The sequence below is a fragment of the Fukomys damarensis genome, unplaced genomic scaffold, assembly GCF_012274545.1.
Source record: "Fukomys damarensis isolate Sample0158 unplaced genomic scaffold, DMR_v1.0_HiC HiC_scaffold_12, whole genome shotgun sequence".
In the NCBI taxonomy this organism is placed as follows: domain Eukaryota; kingdom Metazoa; phylum Chordata; class Mammalia; order Rodentia; family Bathyergidae; genus Fukomys; species Fukomys damarensis.
This window is the reverse complement of record NW_022900924.1, coordinates 14926672-14936897: the sequence shown is the minus strand read 5'-3', so window position 1 is coordinate 14936897 and position 10226 is coordinate 14926672. Positions and strand designations below refer to the sequence as shown.

At 54.7% G+C, this 10226-nt stretch overlaps 1 long non-coding RNA gene across 1 annotated transcript in view; it reads left to right on the top strand.

Moving 5' to 3' along the window:
• The first annotated feature begins 9609 nt into the window (after positions 1–9609).
• Positions 9610–10226, top strand: part of LOC109117403 — a 3935-nt gene continuing 3318 nt past the window's right edge. Inside the window, exon 1 of the long non-coding RNA XR_002024704.2 lies at positions 9610–9919. This is a non-coding gene — a long non-coding RNA (uncharacterized LOC109117403). The remainder of the gene's footprint in view (positions 9920–10226) is intronic.

The window sequence follows — 10226 nt, the reverse complement described above, 5'->3', positions numbered from 1 at the left end:
GACACAGACCGGGAGATGGATCGCTGCCTCCCTGGACCGAGTAGTTTGTTTCTCCTGCCCATGAGCAGTGGGTACTTCTCGTGCCCGGGTGTCCTATTGAGATAACACCAGGGGACAAGGCAGGCCTGCTCCCTGGCCTGGTGGCGCTCAGCCCCAGAGCAAATAAATCAAACTGCTGCAAATTCTAACAAGAGGGGTGATGTTCAGGGTGCACTGAAGCTGGGGGGAACCCCAGAGTGACCGTTGCAAGGGCCCAACTTGGGTGTGGCAGAGGCAGGATGTCTGCCCCTGGCCCTGGGCTTTCTCAGAGCCCTGTGCCTTGATGTCCTGCAAAAGTGATGAGAGAACCAACCACGGCCACAGTGCGGACAACACCTTTGTTGGTATAAATAAATATATATATGTACATCTCCTATGCAAAATGTGGGACATAGCCATACTAGGAAATTCATTCACTGTCTATCTGAAATTCAAATTTAGCCAGGTGTCCTATATTTTATCTGGCAACCCTACCTGGGCAGCTTTAGAAAATTCTCAAGCCTGGCCTTCCTCCTGGGCATTGAGGCTCAACTAGCCCTGGCCTCGTTTCAGATCTCCTGGGAGGGTTTAATGGGCACCCAAGAGTCAGAATGACTGATTTGCAGGGACAGGAAGCTCTGAGTTGGTGGCAAGAGCCCATTCTAGGCTGCTGTCATCACCTACCTTCCTGCTGCGACCTGGAAGGGCCTGCGAGTCTCCTCTTTGATTTCAAAAGTGGTGTGGGGGTTAAACATGCATTGGATGTTTTTTAACCCTTTGCCACTCTTTAATAAGCATTTTTTTTTTTTTTGTAGAAGTGAGGATGGAACCTAGAGGTTCTTTACCACTGAACCACATCCCCTGCTCCCCCTTTTCAGACAGTCTTGTTAAGTTGTCCAGACTGGCCTCAAGCTTGCAATCCACCTGATTCAGCCTCCCCAGTAGCTGGGATTCAGGCTCAGTAAGAACTTTTTTTTTCTTTGGTATTAAGAATTGAACCTAGGGCCTTTGCACTGAACTGCAACCCAACTCCTTTATAATTTTTAACTTTGAGACGGGGTCTCCCTGAGTCACTAAGTTACCCAGGCTGGGCTCAAACTTGTGATCTTCCTACCTCAGCTCCCGAGCCGCAGGGATTAGAGGCATGTGCCACTTTGCCCAATGTAATAAGAGCTTTTGGTAGATTGGCAGCTATGAATGAGGGCATCAGGTAGGAGGGATGTGGTGACCCAGTCCTGGGCCTATTAGGGAACATTATTATTATTGTTATTATGGCTAATCTTTATCGAACCTTTACTCTGTGCCAAGTACCATGTTGAACACTTTTGAAACATACTGTTAATTTAGCCTCACAGCAATCTCATAAGACCTGCATTGTTACAACTCCCATCTCACAGATGAAGAAATTAAAGCCAGAGAGGGTAAGCATCTCACCCAAGGTCACACAGTGCTCTGATAAACCTTACCTCCTAGGGCAGCCTTATGTGACTGTCATGGAGAAACCCAAGGCAGAGGAGCAGCTGCAGAGGGGGACGCAGCTCCCCAAGGCTCAGGGCTTCCCTGAGAGGGACAGACAGAAGCTGACGCCACCTGAACATAGCTCCAGCTTCTGCAGATCTGTAAGACTGACTCAAAACCCCCTTTCCCGAGAATCCTAGAAGAGAGCCTTGCAAAGGGAGAAGGCAGATCCTTGGCCCTAGGGAGGAGGACAGGAGAACCTGGTCTTGGGACTCTGTCAGGAGGGAAGGAGTGGGGCATCGGAGCCCTCTCTTCTGTCTTCCCTGTCTGTCTGTCTCCCACCCTGGGCTTCTCCGTGCTCATTGCCACCTCTCAGATTTGCGAAGGACGGGCTGTGGCCATCCTGCGGCCGCTGAGTTTACACACCCTGGATCAGAACAGACAGCATAATGTGAGGATCAGGGCCTGGCGGGAGTGTGAATGATGGTCTTCTTTCATTCTGTCCTCTCTCCATCCTTTTCGGACCAAGGCAGCTGTGTTTCTGCTAACCCGTGGTCTCAGAAGCCGTGAGGGTTTCCCAGGATGATCATGGGGATTCCCTGCTCCAGACAAGGGGTTCCTCCCTGGGTCCCTGCTGTGACAACTGAGGATATCAACACATCCCATGCAAACCCCTCTGTAGGACTGATACTGTGACCCGTGGTCCTTCTGGGGCACTGGGAGGATGCCTTCCCCCGTGCCCCTAGCTTTCCTCCCGGGACATCCTTCCTCCCCTACAGTGAGCTAACCACAGCACACCCTGCAGTCTGGACGGGTGGAGGTTTCCCCAAATCTTCAAGTCCTGTTCCTTCCTGCCTGCTGCTTCTTCCCCGCGTCCATCTCTCTTCTCCCACCTCTGACCACAGCACCATCGAGAGACCAGGCTGCGCTTCTGACACCTTGCAGGGAAATCTCAGCTGAAATGCACAAGCTCATCTCTCACAGTTCTGCTTTCCGGGTAACAACAGGGCACCACCCCTGCCCTCTGCCTCCACGGGACAAGGGTCCCCCTCCTCTACTTTCCAAGAAACGTATTCCTCATTTCCCCTGAGCCTTCAGCAGCCGCACCTTCCACAAAGAATTTCAACCCCCAGTCTGCTGATGACTTAGGTGTTCTCAGAGATGAGCTACACTCTCTCCACAATTCCCGAGTCTCCCAGAAATACCCCTGACTCCCACATTTCTACCGTCCAGGCCTTTTCTATCACGTGGCATCAAATTCTTCCAAATTCCAAAGTTGCTTCCACACTTTTAGGTATTTGTGATCGCAGCACCCCACGTATGGCACCCAAATCTGTGTTTTTTTCCTCCCCCTGCCCCTGTAATTGCTGTGAAGTGACCACGTAGTTAGCAGCCGAAAATGACACAAATGTATTCTTTTGGAGCTCTGAGATTAGAAATCTGAAATCAGTCTTGTGGGGTTAAAGTCAAGACACCGGCAGCAGGGCTGGACCCAGGGAAGAGCCTGTCCCTCCCTGCTTCCTGCAGCGGACACAGCCTGGCCGTTCCCGGCTCTGGCTGCATCCCTCCCATTGCGCTCCCGTCTACACAAGGCTTCTCCCCCAGCACGGATGCTTCCTGTATCTCTCTTCTAAGGCTCACGCTGAAGTTGGGAGTGTGCATCTGGGGCCAGTGGCATGTACTCGTCTCAGCCACTGAGCAGTCTGAAGTCACAGAGTCACTGAGCCCAGGAGTTTGGGGCCAGCTGAGCGACCCAGTAAGACCTCATCTCTTAACTAGTATTAAGACCACTCACATGATGCAGGGTAATCTCCTCATACCAAGGCCCTGCATACTCCTGTTTTCAAATCCCTTCTTCCATATAAGGCAGCACTCAAGGTTGCTTGAACATTTGGGGGGGGTGCGATTCAGTTTGTTACAGAAGGGAATGCGAGAGATTATAAACTGGTTATAGGGTTAGACATGGTGGAGTGAAGGTAAGAGAGAAAGTAAGAGAAAAGAAGGGGAGTAGAAGAGTGAGAAAAGATGCAAACAAAAACTTGTTTTTCATGTGAAAAAAGCTGGCCATTTTTCAACCATCATGTATAATATAAGCCTGTTCACTTCAAATTAGAGTTATGTGAAATTAGATGGATGTGTGTGTTTACACGGAGAGACAGGCATGAAAGTATGGTCAACAAAATATGGCCAACACGTCAACATATGGGTAGTGGGGTTTGAGGTATCTTTATCATCTTTCTATTTTTATGTATTGCACAGCATTTTTATAATTAGTATGTATTATTTATGTACTCTAAAAATAATAAAACTACTTCATGTGACAAATATGTTTAAACTTTTTTTAATGAAAAAAGATTAGATCTTCAATTCCCATATTTCTATGACAGAGGGTCTGATTGGCCTATCTTGGGTCAAGTGACCATCCTCGATCCAATCAGCCTGGGAGGCAGGGTCACATGACACCAACATGGCTGCCAAGAGGCCTTCCCTATTAGAGGATGGGGGAATGGGAAGTTCTCAAAGAAGGGATATCAAGTACTCTGTGTTAAGGGATTTTATTAGGGAAAAACTATGTGTGGGTCACAATCCAAGTATTGTGACCTTGAGGTGCCATGATGATGGGAAGGCATCAGCCTTTGGTGCATGAGGTGCAGGAGAACACTGGAGAAGGCGTGGAAGAGGGTGCAAAAAGAAGAGGAAAGATACTGAGAGGCAAGAGAGGAGACAGAGAGAGGTTTAGAGCCAGAAAGAAGGGGAGAGAGAGACAGAGGAGTGATACCGAGGGCGAGACGGGCGGTGCTCCCCCTGAGCCAAGTCCCCCGGGAGGGATGCCCTGTGGATCTGTGTCCCTGCTCTGCCTGGGCACCCCAGGCTCTCTCCTGGAGAGGCCCAGACTGGTGCTGTTCGGAAAGGCCTTGATTACAGCCCTGCTCTCCATCTTGCCTCTGTGGAACCATGATGAAGTCATTTAACTTCTGATCCCCCGTTTCCCCATCTTCCAAGTGGAGACAGTCATAACTGCTTCTCAGAGTATGCACAGACGATTTGTGGAGATGACAAACACTCAGCATAGAGGAGATTCCCGATGAATTCTCTTTATCCTCCCCATTATTCCTATTGACAGTATAGTCTGCTTGGGTCCGGGAGAATTGGCGCATGGATCTAGGGGTGAATGCAAGTCAAGTCCTCACAGGTCCCCTGGGGCTGGGTGAGGACTGAGTGGTGAATGGGAGCCAGTGTAAGGGAAGAGTTCAGAACAGTGGCCCGGACATATGTGTGCCCAAGAAATGCCAGCTGCCGTGTGTGTCTACAGAGGAGGGGGGGAGCGAGGGTACACAGAGACAAGGGATAGACCTGCCTGAGAAAAACAGAGCAAGACCGGGACGGGGAAGGAGGAAGAGAAGGAGACAAAGAGACAGAGAGACCGAAAGGAAGAGGAAGAAGAGGGAGGGGAAAAGGAGAGAGGAGAACGGACAGAAGGGAAAGGGCACCAGGACAGAGTCAAGCACAGAGGGGAGGAAGAGGCAGAAGCAAAGGCGAGGAGGTGACGGGAGACCAGGAGAGAGGCAGACAACGAGACCGAGCCTGCTCCTGTCCCCAGCTGCTGCCCAAGCTGCTTCTGATGCCTCGCTCTTTCCCACCTTCCGCAGGCCTCCCCATCTATGCCAGATGTGTGGTGCTGCCCAGCTGTCCCCTGCCCATGGACCAGGGACCTCGGCACGGCCCGTCACCTCCACTGCCATCTGTCTTGGACCCGTCCAGATCCAAGTGACCATAAGCACCATCCACTGACCTGTCTGCTGGCCCCCACCAGCCTCCTCCAGACTCCTCTACTGGCCAAGCGGAACTATAAATGTCCTACTGTCACCCGCTATCTGTCTGCCACCCCTCCCGCTCTGGGCAAGGACAGCGGGGCCGTAGAGCAGACACCCTTTAACCACATCTCACACCCACGCCCAAGCTCGAAGCATCCCTGCCTATGTGGTGAGGGGACATCTGGGGGAGGAGCTTGCAAGGGGCACTGTCAGGGGCTCCACGGTGGCTCTCACTCGGGCAGCAGCAGTGGCGTTGATGGACGAGTAGCCGTCCGCCGGGCTCTGCTCCATACTCCTGCAGTTCATACTGGGTGATATGTGGGACCATCAGGGCACTGAAGGGGCGTCGACCCAGCCTTCTGCCCTCAGGGCCGGGACCAGAGACTGGGCCTGTGCAAGCATCTCGAGACACCTGTGCTCCCAGGACTTGTCTGGGCCACGTCGCACGTGCCAGGCCCTGTGCTATGGAGGGAGAGCCAGGATCTACTGGACTCACCTCACGCCCTCGGGCAGCCAGATGGGACAGGGAGAGGCTCCAGACGTGAGTGAGGGTAGGGGGGCAGCTGTCTCTTGCATATTCTTTAAATGCTCAGTATGAGACATCCGGAACCTTCTGCAGACCCGGACTGGGTGAGGCTGCGGAGCAGGCCTAGCACAGGGATCTTCAGGAAGTGACGGGAGGTCCCGCTGGGGTGAGCGCAGCACTCTTCCTTCCTTCCACCTCCTCCTCTGTAAAGTGCGGGGCTCAGGCGGCTTCTGGGAGGTTGGCTGGGGGTGAAACATGTGGCCAGGGATGCACAGCTCCCGGACTTCTGTCCCAGCTGGACAGGAAGCGCAGGCTCTCCACGTTACCACGAGGCGGCTCTCCCTCTTCCACCCCTCCATGCGGCAGTCCCTTGAGAATACGAGCTTTCAACCTGCGAAATGGGGGTGACACCGCTCAGGGGGTGAGGAGCGACGCACACGCCACCCCCAGCATGCTCGACGGGCCCACCTTTGTACCTGCCGGGCCTTCTCTCCCTGGGCCCAGGGGAGGAACACACTGGGTGCCCTAAAATCGTACAAACTTGCGCTCACATGGGTCTGGAGGGCCCAAGTTCTAAATCAAGCCACCAACGGTGTCAGCTCCTGGCCGAGGCCCTAAGGGAGACTCTGTTCTCTGCTTACTCTTTTCAATATCTGTTCTCATTTCTTTCTTTTCTTTTTGTATTTGTTAAGATGCAACTCTTCTTCTGTATCCACAGGCTGAGGCACTGCAAAGTCCAGGGCACAGTACTGGCCTCAGGTGCGGCTGCATCCAGGGGCTCAGAGGAGCTTCCCAGGCATCGGCTCTCAGCAGCTCTCCGCGGATGGCCGTCATTGTCAGGTAAGTGCTCCTGTCTTGCGTGTAGGGTGGCTTCATCCCATCAGCTCAGCAGAAAGAAAGCCTCTTTCCGAATAGCTCCAGGCAAAGCCCTATTACGGGTCTGGCTTGAGGCACAGGGTTCCCAAGAGCACACAATGGGTGGTGGGCAGTGAGGAGACTTGGAGAAAGGTGATAGGGAGAGAGGACTACCCAGTGCCAGGAGGTCCTTTTTGGAGCACAGGAAGTGTCCAGATGAGAGACACTCCTGAGCACAACAAGCCCATTATCCTAAAGGTGGAAATGGAGAAACTGAGGCCCAGGAGGGGAGGGGACCTGCTTGGCCTGGGACACCCTGTGAGTCAGTGCAAAGCAGGAACCAAGACATTGGTCCCAGATTCCCCTCTGGCCTTCATTTCCCCTTGGGCCACATCAAACGGCCCTGAAGGGTGGGCAGGCATCCTCCAGGCGGACGAGGAGGGCCGTCCAGGAACCCAAGCCCCTCCGTGTCTCCCTCCCTTCCTCCATTTTTTCCTTCCTCCTCTTTTCCCTCCTCCTTCGTTTCTTTCTCTCCCCCACCGTCCCTCTCAGGTGACTATGGGACGAGGCCAGGAGTGGCGGGGCCGGGAGCACCCTGGAGACACAGGCACCCAGGGAAGATGCAGCTTCCCCAGGCGGAAACAAAACACACAGCTGGGCCTCGCAGCTCCCTCTCCCGGGGTGGCGATGGAATGCGTCTGACTGCGGTCGTCTTTTCACAGGGCAGCACCCTAAACACAGACAACTTTTCTTTGTCAGTTATACCTCTCCGTAAAGCTGAAGAGAGAAATGAAGAAAACTGAGAGAAAACGGGGCAGCTCTTGGGCTCCAGGGTGGCTCCCCGGGGACAGCAAAGCTTGTGGAAGAGAGGTGACCCGGGAACTGGGAAGCCACGGGACAGCCCCCGAGTCCTGCCCTCCAACCTGACCCGGTCTCCATGGAAACCGGCTCAGCCTGCCCCCTGCTCACGGCCTTGGGGTGGCTTGGCCGAGCTGGGTGGCGGCGGTCCGGTCTCACACAGTGCTGAGTGCTTGGCTCTGGGGGGCCTCCTGTTGCCCTTCTGTCCCACTGGGTCCCGCATTAGTTCTGGTGTCCTTGCTTGGTTGGCCTTCTGCTCAGAAGGACAGTGCCTGAATTCCAAACGGAGATGACAGGCGTTGTGGCCTTGGCAAGTCCCCTATCCTAAAAGTGGAGGTGGGTTTTCATCTCCCAAGTGACCCAGCCTCATCTTCACCCTTCCGGGACTCCAGCAGCCTCCTGCACTAGGAGGGCTCTCAGCTCTTGTCCTCCCGATGCCCTCTGCCCCCTCCCAGCGTGCGCACCTTTCCCGCTGGTGGTCCTTGTGTCCGCTGTGTCCCCGCTGCCTGGAACACCACTCCCTGGGCTCTTCCTCCTCTTCCTCCTCTTCCCCACTCCCCTCTTCTTTAATGGTGGTAGGGACTGAATGCAGGGATTTTTGCACTGAGCTACATCCCCAGCCCGTCTGTTTGATTGACTGATTCAGACAGGATCTTCCTAAATCACTAAGTTGCTTAGGCAGAGCTAGAACCTTCGATCCTCCTGCCTCAGCCTCCCAGGCTGCTGGAATTACAGGTGTGCACCACCACGCCCAGCTTACCCTGAGTTTATGTCACCGTCTCTGGAGCGTCACCCAGTTAGTGCCTGCCCCGTCTGGTCCCCTGATGATCCTATCCCCTGTCCCGCTGTCTTCGCAGTGCTGGCCCTGTCGGTACCAGTCACAGAGCTGAATGGAGATGCTCCCGTCTGCTCCCTGAGGACCCAAACCAGAACAAGAGCCAGGGTCCCCTTTCCGTCCTCAGGCAGGAGCCTTTAAAATGCACTGCCCCGAGGAGGCTGTAAAACCCAGGACAGCATGGTTTATCACACCCATTCCAACACGACCTGGGTCAAATCCAGCTTCTCCCAAATCATAAAATCCTAGAATGTCAGAGCTGGCGCGACCAGGGGCCGCTGAGCTCCCAGACCTGGCTGGTCATGAACTCATCTGGGGACAGTGGGGGAAACTGACCTGGCAGGGCAAAGAGCACCCAGCACCTGGGGACAGAGAGGACAGGGAGAGCTCCGGAGCAGAGCGGAGTCCCACGCTGGGTGGGGTGACACGGCTCCTTGGTCACCCTCGGCACCCACCTGCTCAGCCCTGGCCCGGGCCCAGCGTGGGGACTGTCCGTCCTCAGAGAAAGCAACAGTGCCGAGCTGGAGGCCATCGTGTGTCGCCCTTGCACCCTGGAGGGCAGCCCGAGGCCCTGCCTCCCTCTGGGGCGCTCTGTCCTGTGCAGGCTGCTGCAGACCAGCGGCACTAGAAGGCCTCGCTCTGCGCTGGGGGCTGCGCTGCAGGCACCGTGGAGAGAGGCAGGCAGTGCAGGCAACACCGTGGGGGACCTGAGGGTGGTTCAGGCCCCGCTTCCCCACCGAGGGCAACTGAGCCTCTGTGAGAGGTCTGGCTGGCTGTGTTGGGGGACATTCTGGTCATCACCTCTGGGCAGGTAGAGGCCGGGGGTGCTGGGAAACACCTCACACCATCCAGGGCAGCCCTTACCATGGAGAACCATCCACATCAAGATGATTGTCCCCAATTTAGTGATGAGGGGACAGGGACACAAGAGGGTAAGTGACTTGTCCAAGTGACAGCTCCCAGGTCTCACGGGAGGGCGATGGATGTGCCCACTTGGAGAAGGCGTTTCCAGGCTCGGTGGACCCACGGACACCTGTGTGCGTTATGACCTGATGGTCCCCCGCAAAGGCTCACAGGACAGAGGCCAGCTTTCAGGGACACCGTGTCTAGGGAAACACCGGTCACCTTCCTCACCCTGCTGCTTCCTTGCCCAGCTTGGTGCTCGCTTGCTAGGGCTGCTGTAAGAATCCACCACAAACCAGGAGCTAAAAACAACAGAAACTTACACTGTCAGTTCTGGAGCCGGAAGTCGGAAGCCAAGTAGGGCCATGCTCTCTCTGGAGGCTCTGGGGTGGGGGTGGGAGGTGCTTCCTGTTCTCTTCCAACTTCCGGGGCCTCCTGGCTCCTCGGCTGTGAGGATGTCGTTCCAGCTCGGCCTGTATCTTTGCACAGCCTCCTCCCTGCTAACTGTGTCTTCTCCGTTTCTGTCTTTTATAAGGACAACCCCCCCCCTGGATTCAGAGTTCCTGCTCAGTCCAGATGATCATGATCCCACCTTGAGGTCCTTAATTACATCTGCAAAGACCCGATGCCCACATTGAGAGGTGCCAGGAGGTAGGGCTCGATACTGTGTATCTTTCTGTGGAGGGCGGGCACCTTTTACCCTACAGCAGTGGTGCAGTTATCAAAATACAGCACCACTAACAACGACAGTGAGACTCACCTTGTCCCTTCCGATCCAACCCCGAGCTCTTTCGACGTGCACTGACCTCGTGGAAGACTTCATTGGCGGTGTCTTCTTTGATCCTGAGACACCGAGGCAGGGAGTTTGCTTTTAAATGCAATTCCTACTCCCAGAAGATGCTGTTTCTTTTTCTTTTCTTTCTCTCTCTCTCTCTCTCTCTCTCCCCCCCACCTCCCC